The 16,483-nt window shown below is 44.0% G+C and overlaps 1 protein-coding gene and 1 non-coding gene across 3 annotated transcripts in view; both read right to left on the bottom strand.

Moving 5' to 3' along the window:
• LOC122409854 (mannosyl-oligosaccharide 1,2-alpha-mannosidase IA-like) overlaps window positions 1-16,483 on the bottom strand; it is a 336,122-nt gene that overhangs the window by 179,468 nt on the left and 140,171 nt on the right. The gene's annotated exons all lie outside the window — the stretch shown is intronic.
• Window positions 13,028-13,109, bottom strand: TRNAS-AGA (transfer RNA serine (anticodon AGA)). Its single transcript has one exon. It is a non-coding gene; the product is annotated as a tRNA-Ser (tRNA).

Genomic DNA, 16,483 nt, shown 5'->3' with positions numbered 1-16,483 from the left:
TTAGAATATCGATGTGAACCGCACCACTGGCTGCCTTGACAGGGCGCGTCTTGACTTTGATGTTTTATTAATATAAAAATCACTGTGCAAAAGACATGGAAATTCAAATTTTCAAGATCTCTCGCTATCTTCAAACTTATGAAATGAGAATGAATTAACATAACAATACAAAAACCATGACGTACGTTTGACGAGTTTTTATTATTTCTGGTCTTGTAGTTGCCTAATATCGAATTTCCAGCTTCTCCGCTATCACTATAGGGCGCATTGCTTTAGGGGGATTCAACGTCGTAAGTGGCAGAAGCAGTACGAGGTTGGAGTTCGTTCGAACGAAGCTGCAGAGCAATTACATTGACGTTATACCAAATGAGCTTAAATACAAATTTTCTGTTACTTTTTACCTTACAAATATATCACGCTGCGAACCGAATGACAAATCTCAGAAAGAAGGTAGCCAAAAGTTGTTTTTTCTGGTTTCTCGTTAAAAATTTATTTATACGAGTACATCACAACGAGGGAATATAGTACAGCAGAGTAGTAGGTCAAATTACTCGAAAATTCAAACACAACTATATATTTCTTGATTCTGTAACTTCTTAAAACTTGAACCACGACATTCTTGACTGTGCGGCAGCAACGGGGCCGTTCCAGCTTCTCCGAAGATTGTACACAGTCTCATCGCCTTTGCACGCTCTCTCTTTCGCAGCAACTAATTCTCGTAGATTGTGCTCTTTTTTTTGGTTCGCTGTTATATATACAACGTACACTGCAGTTATAAGGGAGATTTTTTCCTGCAGCTCTTTTGCCTTAATGAAAAGATTTCGCGACCATGGAACGAGACCAGCACTCTTCTCGTTTCCGTGCCGCTTCTATAGACGCGATGCCTCCTCCTATTTCTTTTCCGAGGTTTTCGCTATCCTCATGTGTCACTCTGTATAGCGAAGTTCTAGTTATGTTCCGCCTAACTGTAAAAATTTCTTTCCCATATCCCTTTTCTCCTTGGAAAGGCTCCATCTCACTCCTCCCAGTCTCTCTCGCTCCTTCTGCCTTCTCTTCGTATATAGCGATGTATATCGTAGCATCACCCACCACAGCGGACTCTTCAAGGCGTGTGCGGCGGCTTCTTCAAATCCTCGTTAAAAAGTTAAAGTGGATTCCCTGCGGAGAGTCCCACGAGTGGTGTGGCACTCCGCGCACTCTTTCCTCTATGCTTTTTCATCCTTATTTTACCTCTCGTCTGTTCTTTGCCTCTTCCATTTCTGTTGTCGGGACGACATGGAAAGGCCACGGATGTCATTTCGCTCGGAGCCTCTGTGTAGCACTACTACCCTGTTACGTACACACGTACGTCTCTCTAAAATTCGCTGTATATGCTGTGATCATACTTCAGTACATGTTGCACGAGGACCATGTCATCGCACGAAATACCGCACGTACACACATTGTGTAGAATTGCCTGGTTTTTCTTACCGGAGAAATGCAGAAACGAACGCGCCGATGGAACTAAGTATGGCTCTCGAAAACATTTCCCAGACTTGTGACCTCGTGTCAAAAAAAAAGTCAAAAGAACCGTGGAAAATGTCAGGGGATAAAGGAGCGAATGGAAAAATTTTATTGTGCCCACGAAACGAGAAGGATGCTTTACTGATTCAAACACTTTCAGATATATCGAGCAAGCCACGTGAATTCATAGTGAAATAAGACTGTTGATTGACTCAAGAAGCACGAAGATAAGAATACTTCGGAGTTTATGCAGCTTCTTCAACTATTTGCAACTATTTCCTTTCATTCTCTAAAAATCGGGTCTCATTCCGCTCCAGCCTTGCCTACATTACAGCTACGCCGACTCCAGTTTTTCTTGTTGCTTCTATTCTGCCGACTCGATACAACATTCCGTGTGAACCTCATTCTTTCTTGCCCACCTCTGCTGGCCACTCTCCTTTGGTGGTTCTCTTTGGGCTGCGCGGCGCGGCGAACCACGTCGTACGAAAGTTCGGATCGCCGCGAAACCACATAGCGAGAGCATAGGAGCCACGGCGTAAACGAGAGAAAGAAAAAACGGGAACGCACATTCGTCGCGACCGCGAGATCGGGAACGTAGATTAATGCATTTATTAAACGCGTAGGGTCGCGCGAGCAAATCCTTTGCAGAAACGTCCATGTGCCGCTTGTGCATAATTTTTGAGCCTCGCACAGGGCTTCCAATGGAGCTCGGATTGAGATGTTCCGGGTTGAATATGAATAATCATGGCTTAGAAAAATTCATCATTTCCGAATTTGACGTCGATTATTTTATCGCTGCGCTGGCCTGTGGCTCATTCATTTCTCAAAATTGCCTGTATTTTCCATTTCTCATCTTCACTTTTTCACATCGACGCACCGAATTTCCGATATACATTTGATCCGTATCTCATCAACGGTGCGTTCAGGGGAAATGAATAACGATGTTCCTCCTTGTGACTTCGTTAAGTGTGCATATATCAAGTAAGATTTGACTCGAGAGATTCTCTGTCTCTCTACATTGCTGGGATACGAGAAGATCTGATAACTGACGAGTCAGCTTTTCGAATCCATAGACTAGATGGGATGGAACGATAAAAGTTGGAAGGTGAAGTACATCAGGTATTTTTGGTGTCCATCATCTTTGGCCCCGTTTGATTGTTTGTTTTGGAATGATGTTATGTTAACACACATCCAAGCCCCGCTGAGATATTGAGACGTCAGCCAGCTTTCCAACCGCTCATTTAAGGAGTTTAATCACAGCAAAGGTCGGATAGGGAGAAAATTAGAAGTGAAAACATCACAGCAATGAAAATGGAGGGAAGAAACTCGTGTAATTGAACTTTTTACAGTGCAAGGTATAAATTTTCATAAAACGAAAACACGTTCTGTGTTCATGAGAAAAGGTCTTCATATAAGAATTTACACTTTGCTTCGAGAAACCTCAAATATTCAAAGTTTTGTCCCCAATCATTGGTATAGTGAAAATTTATTATTATCAGTGCTTCCGGTACCAGAATACTGTCGTAGCTGAATGGACGTTGAGGTCGTGGAAAAAAAGTTTTTATTTTCAGAACTGCATCGATTTAGTGACGACTTTTTGAATAAAATTTCGAGCATAAAAATGCTTTCGTGCTTTTGCAATTTGGTCCGGTATTATCACTTATGCAAAAGTAATTGGACCCACGTTCTATGTTCAACATAATTGGGGAGAGAAGGTCGCGTAACCGGGGAAAAGACAATACAGACCGTTCGGTATGAAGATTTGAGTCGACTCGTGTTGACGTACGTCGGGACAAAGTCAATATGCTGTTTCCCTCGTCTATTAAATCGTTGAAGAAGTTGACTCGAGGCCTCCGGAGTTCGCGCACTCGTTCGTTTCGTCGTTGCGGTGAGTGACTGAAAACGTGTCCTTTCCTCCTCTCTTCAGTAGCTTTCTTTCGCCAGAAGGTTGCTTCTCATCTTGCCCGAGCTACAGCAAATACCCAAAGGTACTTTTCTTCTTTTCTGATCATCCTTTTTTTCCTACTCTTCACAAGCGAAGCCGTCTTCATCCTTTCTCCCAAAGTCTCGCTCTTCCTCACCACCACTCGATATATATTCTCTTTAGTGCTGGACTCGACTCCGCTACTTATTTAGGCCCCACCCCATGGAAGAACAATGATGTCGTACCTTGTCAAGACTCGGGTGGAGTCTCTTACTTAATTGAGTCGAATCTCGGAAGATTCGAGCGACGTTTTTGTCGAGGGTGTGCGTAAGCAAGAGAAAGAGAAGAGGAATACCGAGCAAAAAAGACGAATCAGGCGAAAACAAAAGTCTGCCGTATGAGAGTAAGAAAGAGAAAAGCAGGCAACCGGTGAGAATTTTACGAAGGCAGAAGAAGAAGAAGAACGCTCGAGGACAGCAGTGAAATACATTCGGTTGTGGTTAAACTCACAAACGACATCAACTCTCTCTGTCTCTCCCCTCGTCTCGGTTATATCCGTAGTATAAAATGTTGTGCGAACACCGGTTCACCGTGGGCGATCGAATCACAAACTCGTATTCTCCTCTCAAATCAATCTTTCTCAGAGCTTTAAGACTTCAAGACTTCAAGAATACCAATGATGAGCCTAATTGTATTATTTGTTGGTTGAAAAAACGCAAAAAATATTCCATTTTTTTCGTTGACCGCGAGTAAAATGAAAAAAAAAAAAAAAAAAAAATGAAAACAAAAAAACAAACATATGTCAACGCACAGAGAAATTTCTCTCGCGAGAGCAAAACTCGAGCAGTCCGATAAAATAATAGCTGCATCAAGGGCGATCTGTACTGAATTTTCTTTTGGCACCAAGCAGTTAAAAGTATTTTCCATCAAAAGCTTTGCTCTGAGCTTTAGTCTCTCTTCCCACCTAATTGATAATTTGTTAATGAGCTTTTTTAGAAGATTGTGCAATAAATATTTGAGAATGCTGGTCGACCAAAACTTCGCTATCCAGAAATGTTAGTCAATCGAAATTTGAATATAATTTTAACCCTTCGCGAGGATTCGACATTTTTTCCAGCCTTTTTTATTCTCCCCAGATAATTGTTCATGAAACTCTCGGTTAATGGGGAAAAAATTGAAATTTCAGGTATAATCTTGCTTAATAAGAAAGGACGAGAGGATCCAAAACTCGATTTGACGCACGTGTGAGAATCGCCGTAATTATATGCAGCGTAGCCAACACGCTGATGAACAATATTGACTATCGATGTTCGACACTGCATTGAGACAACACTGTTAACGGGATACAAGCTGAACATACAGATTGATATGGGATTCCCGAAAGACGTCAAAATGTATTCGACGACAGGAACTTTACTGGTAAATCGCATGATTTTAGGTTGAAGCAATCAGGGCCGATTACGAGACGGAAATTCGGTAGTGAATGCCGTGGGATCCTCGCGTTACTCAACCCTCTGCTCTATCACCAGAGAGTAGTTTCAGCTTATAGTTCGTGCATAGTTCACCTCCGACTCAGGAATTATCCGAAACGATGAACTTCATCTCCCTCTTAGTCAGGGTACTCCAGCCTGCTCCATTCGTGTGAGGCGCAGTGTCCGCGAGAGTGACAGAAACAGTGAGAGAGTCACGTCCCGAAGTAATCGCGCATGATCGAGAAATGGAGTTCCTTCAACATCCTTGCAATGTACTTATAATCCGTCTAATCGCTCGTTGAAGATCGAGGGCTCGAACATTTGCGTATTTATCTTATTTAGGAAGCAAATTGTTGCTAAACGAGCGAAAAAAATGTTCAAGGTTACGGAAAACATTGAAGTTATTCCTCTCTAGACAACGATTCGATGATTCATCGATCGTTATGATAGAAATAAATCCAACATTTTATTCTTCTTCGACGTTCTTTCATGTAAAGTTGTTAATTTTATGAAAAATCTGAAAAGCTGTCTTCGTAAAGTTAAACCGACGTTTTTCTCATTCGATGCTTAACTGGCCGTATTTAACGTGTAATCGGATCGCCGTGTATATTCTTTGTTCCAATTTCTGGTCTATTGAGCCCATGATTTCTTTTTTCTCGTCGGGGTCTTCTCGGTAGTAATGCTACGAGATGACATGAAAGCGGCTTAACGTATTCATCGTATCCTTATCGAGGAGACCTACCGCAAGTTGACAGCGCGTCCCGGAGTGTGGTTCAACGATGTCTGAACCCTGTCCAGAGACTCCAACTGTAAGGTTTCGCGTTTTCGATCCGTCGTCATCCGAACTCTATTATGATCGAAGGAACAGGCCATTTGTAGTCATCGCTTCAATTCGATACAACAAAACAGCCAAGAGTTTCATTCTCTGGGTTACCCTTTTTTCCTCTTTTGATGTCCTTTTATCAAAGTCAATGCGAACAATCGCGCATAGTCGGCATAGATACATAAGAACGATAAGTCTTTCTTCGCTCTCTCGTATATGTATCCTTTTTTCGCGATAGAGAATCGAGGAGGCCCAGGCACGTTTGGCCGAAGACCCTTTTCACGATTTCATGGCGGCTTATTTTTGCATGCGAGGTCTGCGACAATCGATACATATTTCGAAATATACGACGCTACCACGATGTTAAGGAGAAACTGCACAGATGGCGGTTTCATTCCCGAGGGCGAATACATACGCGAGAGCCGAACGGGAACACGAGCCTCTTGGAACAAAAAAATGCATTAGTTCTCATTCAAGGTCAAACGACAAGAGAAGGGCTTATGTTAGCTCCGTCCTCGGCAGCCTATGGGAGTTCTCTCTCGATGCCCTTTAAATACAGTGGCGTAGAGGGAGAAAGGGATTTCCGAGCTCGTGGACACGACGGATCGAGGGAACGACCAACGACAAAGAGACGTCGCCCGACGTCCCGTAGCTTCCTAAGCATCCATCCTTTTTCCAGCAGAGGATTGCTCCCGCGGTGCGGAGCTCAAAAGCAGGCAGAAGGAAAGACCGCGCGCGCGCGCGCGCGACAGGACTCGAAACTCGCCTCTTAAACTCGGTGTTCACTGCCGCGCCGGAGATTTGTAGCCTTTGCGTGATATATCGCGGCATTTGCTATCTGGCAGCTCCACCCCCCTCCCCCTTCCTCGCCCCTCTTCTCTCTTTTCTTCCGTAGCTTTTGTACACCAAGTGAAGTGCACCCGCTGAGATACCATGAGCGGGCTCCCCCAAATTCGTGCAGTCAGCCGTTGACCAACCTAATACCGAGCCATGAACACACCGTGAATGCATTCGGAGACTGGCCTAGGGCCAAAATACTGTTTAACCCGTTTTAGTTACTTTCGCTCCCTGATTATTCTTCAGATATGCTCGCGTACGAGTTTCTATCCTTAGGAGCTTTGCACGAATTGCTGCTGGGCTTGGGGTTCAAGTAATTTTGTCGGTTTTGGCGAAAGTGTCCGCGTTGGGGAGGCAAAGGCTTTAGAAACTTGTAATTCAATGAACACTCCAAGCGCAGGAACGTTTTAATTAGCGTGTATTTTTTTTGGTAAATAATCATTATTGGGGAGTCGTTTTCCACGGGAATCCGCCAACTTTTCGTATTTTTTTTTCACACAGGGATGAAAGGCCGTTCAAAATTCAGCGTTCAAACGTCCCGCAAGCATCTCCCGAATGGCCATAGCTACTAGCCACAGAATAATTGGTGCCGTGTGTTCCCAACGTAGCTTAAAAAAAAAGCAACATCCCCAATGTTATTTCGACCGAAACAGTCTGACTTAACGTCATATTTTCATTCAGCCGCAGAAGTCACTTTGTGATGTCCGAGGACGATGCAAAAGTTATAATTATAACAATAATGAAGTACGTAGCGAGACGCGAGTTGGCGTTTGTCCGGATGCGCCGAAAGCACACCGCAGAAAGAGAACGAACCGCTTCTAATGATCATCCATGCGCATACGTGCAAATATTATTTGCAAGTTTTCTCATTCTCACGTGGATATAACTGAAACGGTGAAAATAGAGGAAAAAATCGTATAATCCGAGTACTGATGCGGCGCGGACGCCTTTGCTGTGATTGCGGATGCCTATACTCGTTTGCCAGTTGCCCAGAACTTGGGCAATAACGCCATGGCGTGTTATACCACATGTATACACGTAGATATACGCTGTGTGGTAATTTCTGCGGTTTCCTCTGTCGAAAAATAAAAGTGCTACTATACTTTTATCGATCGAGAGTTGCAGCGGGCCATATACGGCTCGACATTTTCGTGGATCCGAGGCGCTTCGCTCTGCTTGTCATTAAATGCGTTCCAACATTTGCTCTTCTCTTCCAACGGTTCGCCATTAAACTCGCTCTCTACGGGATAATCAGCTTTCTCGTTATTCGACGGATTCATCGAGCCGGAGAGCGTATGGGCTTGTTTCGTTGCGTGCACTCGAATACGCGCGCTTTGTTGATAGCCGCTGATATACACAGGAAGAATGTGCGAGTTAAAAAGAGAGAATCGCATCTCGCGAGTTGGGGGAGTCTCCACTTGTGCTAGCCATATTGCTCTACGCCGAATTTCAAGAGATGGGGATTTCCATAGTTCTAGCTAAAGTGCTCTGTATATAACGGAGTAGAGCAACATCTATGCAATATGGCTAAAGCGCGGCGCGAATAGTTGACCTCGGTGTGCATCGATCTCACTATGACGCGGATGGCGAACCATTTTCCAAGCATTTATAAATATTGCCGGTTTCGTGTCTGCAGTGGACAATTAAAAGTGTCGAAAAGAGTTTAGTGACACGTATAAGCCCATTGAATCCTCGTGCACGAAAACGTGCACACGGTCAACTTTTGTCGCCCCTGGGTCGAAATCATTGTTGGATTGTGTGCGATGGGACGGTGCGTCACTTTAATCAGTCGTCAGAAGTAGATTGACCAAATTTTGATTGGAATTTAAATAAAATACAAGCAAAACATGTTTTCTCAGCATGAAACACATTTAGTGGACGATTCGTTTGTGGCTAAATAGGGGTTGGAAAGAGTAGTTGAATAAGCCGGAATCTTTTTGCGGGACAACGAATTTCATTCGACGTTCAACGGTGCGGACACGCACACACTTCATTGTGGGCTATTGTCCCATTGTACCGATTTAAATATATACTAATGTGCGACAATATATCGCGGTAAATATTTGTACGCTTTCAGCGCGGAGGCCGATGCCCGGATGAGAATTAAAATGAAAACGGGCCAGCCGGAAAGAAAAACAGGGAAAAAGGGGTGGTGGATATGGTGGAAGCGCGAGAGAGAGAGAGAGTTTGCGTTGATTTAGTGGTGTACCGTTAGGGGCCAGATGAAGTCCGAGCTGTGGTAGAGGGCACGGTCAGGATCGTTTGAGTGGAGAGCGCTCGCCGGAGAGCTCCATGCATTTTGAAATATCAACATAGATGCAGCGAGCTATATACGTAGCCAGCCCACATCCAGGTACGTGCATATACGAACAATATTCGTTGTACTCCGCGGATATATCCCACCCGAGTCATGCTATGACGCAATGATACAGATAGCCGCCGGAAATGGCGGAAACTAAACAGTGGTAGCCGGAAATGATGCCGGCTCCCGCCGCGTACTTCCGCCGAGAGGACACGCGTTGGACGTTCCACGAGAAGCCACAGAGAAAGCTCTTCCATACAACCGTACCGCATTCACCCTTCGGTAAAGAAAATTTCGATCGGGCTCTCGCTATTAGCCGAATTCCACAAAAATCTTCAACATGCACGCTGCAGTTCAGCGTCCCATGTTAAACTTTTGCTCCGGTCAAGTGATACATGCTCCCATAACAGCGCTGCAGGACGAAGATGTAAATACGTGAAAGGGAAAGAAAAAAAGGCAGATTTACGTGCAAAGACAGGGCGATGCTGGGAATTCTCAACTCGCGTTCAGCCGCACAGAGCAGGAGAGTGTATGGAATGCATTTCGGAATATACGATAGGCGCGGCACGAAGTGTGTGCGGTACGCATACGAATTTTCCATTCCCAAGTCTGTGATAGCGGGGCAGCGATTGTGCGGTTATTTCAAATCACTCTCGTCCCCCCCGACACTGCTTCTATTTTTCTCATCGTTTTATTTCACTCGCTTTTTCGACGCGCAGCGTACACATCCATCGATGTATTTATGGCAGTAACGATCGAGGTCATCTGAGTGAGACGCACGGAGAAGGGAGTGAGAATTCAGGGAGTCGGGCATTGAGCAGAGGGGTAACAACGTTCGGCAAAAGACAGAGAAGATCGAGGCGGAGAACGCGAGACGGAACCCCCCGCGCGAGTTCGGCTCAGGCGTACTAGAGGTTGAAAATGAAATCCGATGGGGTGGAACAGGTGATGGTGGCAGAGTGCCAGGGCTCGAAAAAAAGTGCCGCTCGGTTACCGGATGAGGGGTATAGAAATGCGGGTGGACAGGGCGCTCGAGCCTCTCGCGTGTGCATACGATAAATCTCCATAAATATGTATGAACGTCCTACCGTTCCCGTGGGACCTTTCCTACCGTAGAACCTTCCAATACACTCTCCTCTTTCACTTTTACCGCTCCGTCGCCGTTTCACTCGCGTCCTAGACTCGACCGAGAGTACCCACGAATTATGAGCGTCAGTGGTATTGACCTGACACTGTAATTCTTCATTTTCATCTTTCAATATTCACTTCCCCGTTTTCTCGTCAAAACTAGCTATCAAAATTCAATTGGCAGTACTTTAAATATAGGCTTTTAGCTTCAATATGCAAATAGGGTGACGCATACGTCTATGCACCAAATCCAATACAAACTAATTTCATTTAGAGCCACAGCACCGTTTTTTTCTTTCTCTTTTTCAACGATTTGGAAGAATTTTCGGAGGGAGATTGAACTTTTTCTTCTCGATAATTTGGCTCAGTGCTCGTAAGAGTTTCTTATTTTAATTTACAGCTCGTGTTTCAGAAAGCTTCCAGGTCTCAGCTCCTGGAGAAGACTTTCCATGTGGGAACCGGGTAACATGCCTTCAATGCTGTTGATTGAATGTCAACGTCAGGCCAGAAGTTCGTATGAAAATACGTGATGCATGCAGTCCGTCCATCTACGCAGTTTTGAATCCTGTTCATCCGATGGAATACACGTGTGAAATCCTAGTCAGGATTCCACCATTCACTACGGACACTCGAATGTTCATTAACGTTATACACACCAGTCGGTGCAGAACGAGAGAGACGAGCGCGACGTCGGCAAAGCGGTACTGCAGCGTGGTGTGATGAACGCTGCATTTGCAGATATGATTATGGAATTCATAGTAATATTCTGCGGCGATGAATAACGTACTAACGTAGCAAAATCGTACAATTAAATAACCAGGCAACGCGTGGAGAGCTCACTGCATTCGTTTGTCCGAAAAATCGAATTCGTAGCATGGGAATTGATCCCAGAGAACACACATCGCCGCCATTCATTTATCGATCAAAGAATCTCCTGAGTGCGATGAATAATTTGTTTTTAATTCCGCACCGCATGATTTTCTTTTTCATAAAAATGTTAAAATCTCACGATGTTCCAATGATAATCTGGATATGCAGCCGAAAAGATGTCGATTCTTGATAAGCGTTGGGACAGCACTCGCACTTTTAAAACTTGCGTAGCGATATTTGAAATATTTTCTTGATTCGAGGCATCGGACGGCTTGTTTTGGTCGACTTGTTGGGCTACCCAAAAGAGCCCTGGGGGCCTACTCCACGTCAGACACAGCTTATAGTCAAGCACGCAAAACGGCCGAGCATGTCGTTCTCGATTTATAACGATGCCGGTGTATAGACTCGCTTCGCGAAGTGGATAAATTCGCTTCGCCGAAGACACTGACGACTCCTGAAAGTGGCAGATGTCGGGAGTTCGCGAAACGAACGAGCGAGTCCGTGACCCAGTTCGAGTAGGAACCATCTCTTATAACCCGGATGGTTTGCTCAGGTTTTGGAACGAAGCGAGTCGGGAATGGAAGATAGTAAAAGGACGGAGAAAGATGCGAGCGAGAAGAGGGCGCGAGAAAGAACGACGCCGGAAAAGCAAAGGAGCTAAATTAGAGAAACTGTCGGACTATTTCAAATTTACCAAGCATCAAATGCAAGCTCCAGTCACTTCAAGATTAGCGCTGTGCATACGTATATATTCACAGATTTGTTTATGTACACTGTGTTTGTAAGCGAAGCGTGTGATAGTGAGACAGAGGAAGGCAAACATGAAGATATATGGCTCATAATTTTCCCAGATCTTTCGGGAGCACGGGAACAAGACAGATGCACACTTTCGTCTCAGAATTTTCGTCAATATTATTATACTCCACACTGAGGTGACGAATAGGAAAATCCGACAAATTTGTCCTGCCAGGGTCTTACTTGTGAAACTTTTACAGTTGACCTGAGACATGCCAAATTTACCAATAGAACAAAGCAGTGAAATTGATTCCGTCATTCAACTAACGATCATGAGTAGTTTTTTTTCTATTAACCTTTGCTATAAGAAATTTTGAAACCAGCCAGAACTTTACATGTCGAACTTTTTTCATGCTCCGATGCGCTTCCTACATGTCAGATCGGCATTCAACACTAGATTTACGTTTAATCAGGATCATTAGCTAATGTAGAATACGTGATCTCATGGACGAACCAAATTCTGTATTATGTTAATATTGGCTAGAGATGTACGCTAGTATATAGACTATGGTGCGTCATTATTCAATGCACTTCTCACACAAATATTGCATTAAACTAGTGCATTCAGTTATCTGTCGATACATGGAAGTGGCTGCTGAAAATCCTGGCTGGTACAGAGTTAGAACAATGCATAAACAACACGGAAGCTAGAGTTTCTCAATCAATATGTATTTGTACTGGTAAATCGCGCTGCAAACGCTCGTCCGAAGTACGAACCAGACTCGGTTTAGCCAACAAACTGTCTACAGGAACTTCGCCTTCCTTTAATTACGATTGGGGCTAATTTACTCTCTTTTGTACGATTATCGTGCCAGATTAAAGACGAATTATTGATGCTTTTGGATCCCGATTTGAAAAGATACCGAATGGTGAACAACGAAGCAACAATTTTTGCGAATGGATAGCAACGTCAATGCATTCAGGTTCGATGTTTGTAGTTGAAAAAAATTGATGACATCTTATCTGTTGGTTTCATCGTTTCGTCATTGGGATACAGCAGGTTAAATTCGTAAACGTTGGAACGTTAACACATAAAAATGATGCAGCCATCGATTTTTTATGCTCATCGTACGATCGTGACTTGTTATGAATAACTGACGATTAACCCCAATTTTACAACGACACTTTTACAACGAGGCAGCGTAGAGCGATCAGATGGTTTTCAATCCCAGTGGAATTATATTTATGTTTGGAAGGTACTTGATGCGTTTAATGGTGATTCGTCTACACTCGATGGAGTTCATATTCCATAGATGACTGACATTGATATTCGATATTTGTTAGCGGGTACGATTGACCCGTCAACGCTCTTGAGTGTATAAAAATAATCATAAAAGCTGTATAGAAATAGAAAATAAAAAAAAAATTGTAACCGCAGTCGGTAGGACTCGAACCTACGCTCCCAGAGGGAATCTGATTTCTAGTCAGACGCCTTAACCACTCGGCCACGACTGCTCTGTTATAAACTTAAGTAATGTGTATACAGGTGAAAGAACTGCAGCATTGAAAAAGCAAGGAGGAGTAGGGGAAGTTGCACGAGTGCGAAATTTTCAGCTGAGGCAGTGAAGAGTCTCGAGTCTGGAAAATGGAGCAGGTGAAAGTAAAACTGATAGCGGAGCAGTCGTGCCCGAGTGGTTAAGGCGTCTGACTAAAAATCAGATTCCCTCAGGGCGAGCGTGGGTTCGAGTCATGCCAATTGCGATTTCGTCGCATTCTTTTAAATGCAATTTTTAGCTCGCTCGTTCGTGCTCTAGCTTTGGATTCCTGCAGCTCTTTTATTTTTCATTTGAAATTACACGGAGCGATTCTCGTTAGGGTTCCCCAATGGATTACTCGGCTTTTTTCGAACCGGCTTTCGAACGCGTCAAAAGAACTCGCCAAGGGAAAGGTAAAAGCGCGAGTGAACGATTATGCAAAGTGCTTGAGAACTGAGTATTCAATTAGGAGAAAAGGTCGAGCAGCTTTTCCGCGTCGTTCTCGCACGATCTTTCATTTGCGCCCTCGGTCTCGTCATCCTGACATACCACCCTGACCGCAATCGTTCGTGATTTGAAAAATTATTTGTACCTCCGCTGCTCTCGCTCAGCTTTGATTAATCGCAAGCTGCCGTGTTAGGCATGTGTCCGACAGAGAACGAGAGAACCAAAGAGGAGGGCGCGAGCGACGTTCTCAGCTGCAATACCTTCTGCATCGCTTGCTCTCTCGCACTCTTACGATGCGATTTATCGCTCGCAATTTGTCGTCGTCGCACTCCCAGCATTCGCTGGTAACACGTTTGACGTACGGGACGGATTAAGTAGAGCGCAGTAACGACAAATTCCTCGTGCGGATGCACTCAAATTCCAACTTATCATGCCCCTTTTCAACCTCAAAAAACTTGTCTATTCGAAATTAAACGAACGTTTATAATCAATTCGACTCGGTACACTTTGCCATTGCATCGATTGTCCACCTCGCTGAGGCGAGTTACTTCAGAAATTCAAAAATTATTGATCAACGCGCCATAAGACATCATTCATACGAAAATCGTTGGTTACGTGATTTTTTCAATCGCACTCCGGCTGACGATGGAGTCAACGAAAATTATTTCGCAAATAAATCAAATTCGAAAGCGCATAATGATATTTGTTTTGGAAAAGCAGTGTTTTAGTGTCATAAAATTGTGACTAAAAAGATGAAGAGTTCCAGGGAATTGAAGCAATTGTGTACAGGTTAATGATTCACAATACAACGTTCGCTGTCATTCCGGTATATTGAAAAGGAGTAAGGCAAAAGGAACGTGGAATGAAGACTGACGCTTACAGAGATCTTCTTATCCCGGTACATCCGTGGACGTTCTCGGTTTCCTCGAGACCCACGTAACCGTTAATTTCAAGGGAGACAACACCCGTGGGAAATTACTACAAGTTATATCATTGACTACAAAAAAGGAAGAGAAAGCTGAGTGAAAGAGAGAAGAAAAAAGGTGGAAGGAAAAAAGTGGGAGCACGCTGCATACACTACTCGCAGTAAGTCTAGCGGAAGATAGCCCACACTTCGGCTACTCGAAGCTTGAAAATTGCAAGCGCACGGGAGCGTAGAAAAGACATGATTTTGTTTTCCGCGTCGTGCTTCTAAATTCGTTTATCTCGAAATTAGCTGACGTTAAATTTTTATGAAAAAATAAGAGAAGATTCGGTTGTAATTAAAATGATTAGCGTTATAAATGCTCGGGAGATTGCGAACTTGGAAAATCGCCTGAATAACCAATCTTCCTGCTCCGCCAACTTTCTTCCCCCTCGAATTCGACGCTTTTACTTCGCACACATATACAGTCGAGTCTCTACGGATACTCGACGGAATATATGTCCTATATAAAGTGTACGCGGTGGTCGAGTCGAGCTAGCAAAGAAGGAGCCCTCCTTTGTCCTATTATCTGGCATTCTCGATCGCGAGAGCTCTCGCCGAGTTTCCGATAGTGGGTGGCTCGCTCTCTCGATTGCGCCTTCAAGTGTCGATGTCTCATAAAAGTGGAGAAAAAGAAGGTGATAGAGAAAAATGGAAAGTGCGGGAAAGAAGATGAGAGAGAAAGATCAGGGGGTGACTATGAGTGTACTCGTATTATATAGGAAGTACACGTCACATTTATAGGTTATTATCCGACCGTCCTCTCATGAAAGTAGGCGTGGATGTAACGATTCTTTTCGTATACTACACACATCGCACAATTTTCTCTCAGCACTGGAGGGTGGACTCAAGAACGGCGAGCATTTTGGCACAGTATTCTAAGAAAAGAGCCTGTGGAGTATTATATAAGAGATGCCAGACGATAGGAAGTAATAAAAACAAAAAAAATGAAGAATGCTCATGAATCCGATGATCGTTAGTGTTTCTATAAACTACTTTTGAGGTGCCCTCTGCGAAAAGTGTTTTCCACATTTCGTGTCAGCAGCGTAGTGTGTTGCTGCTGGTGTGATGAAAATCGTATATAGATCGATTGAACGAAATTGCATCGAACTGAGATCACCATGGGAACAGAGTGATTTTCATGAAAATAGAAAGAAAGCATTTTTGATGTGTTTCCCTCCGGGTTGTTTATCGAAGTGCTTCGTAGTAAATGATTTTTCCGATGCGAAGAAAAGAATTTTCATCAGCAGAAGGAGGAATGGGCGAGGACGGAAGATCGAAAGAAGTGTAAAGAAGAGGGCGGTTCCAACTTGAGAGAGATTCCGTGCTAAACGAGATACGCCGTGAAGAGAGTGGCTGACCCGCCACCGACGGAGATGAACGCGCGCTTCCAAAGGTATTGGCAAGAACCTCGAGGGGTCTGAGCAAGCGATAGGAATTCTTCGCTATTTATAAAGGGGTTATTAGCAGCCCCGGGCAACCCTGTCCCATATCACCGATCGGCATTGCTTCCATCAACAAAGAAGACGTGAGAGAACCGGGCACTAGGGATCCAAGAGCAAAGACTCTTCTTTCTTTGTCTCTCAGGGTCGATCGCGGCTATTTTATATCTCGATGCTAGAACTCCCGACACGCGACCCTTCGAACTTTTCAACTCATCACGATTCCACTGCTCTCGCCGGTATCTCTTCCGCCTTCTCTCTTTTACTCTCAATCACAGGACTATGCATTACGGTGTCTCGAATTGATTCTACCAGTTCTTTCAACTTTGAAGATTCGCATTGTCAATAAATGTCTGTTATCTCGATTGAATCATGGAGATCGTGATGTCACTTTGGATTCTCAAGCTATCAGAACCATTTTCGTAACGACTTTTCTCAATTCCTTATTTTCCTTTCTTTTAGAAAAAATATATACCACGACAGAAAAAACTGCTGCGGAGT

Source organism: Venturia canescens, chromosome 4 (assembly GCF_019457755.1).
Source record: "Venturia canescens isolate UGA chromosome 4, ASM1945775v1, whole genome shotgun sequence".
NCBI classification, from domain to species: domain Eukaryota; kingdom Metazoa; phylum Arthropoda; class Insecta; order Hymenoptera; family Ichneumonidae; genus Venturia; species Venturia canescens.
This window is presented reverse-complemented; position numbering and strand designations above follow the sequence as displayed.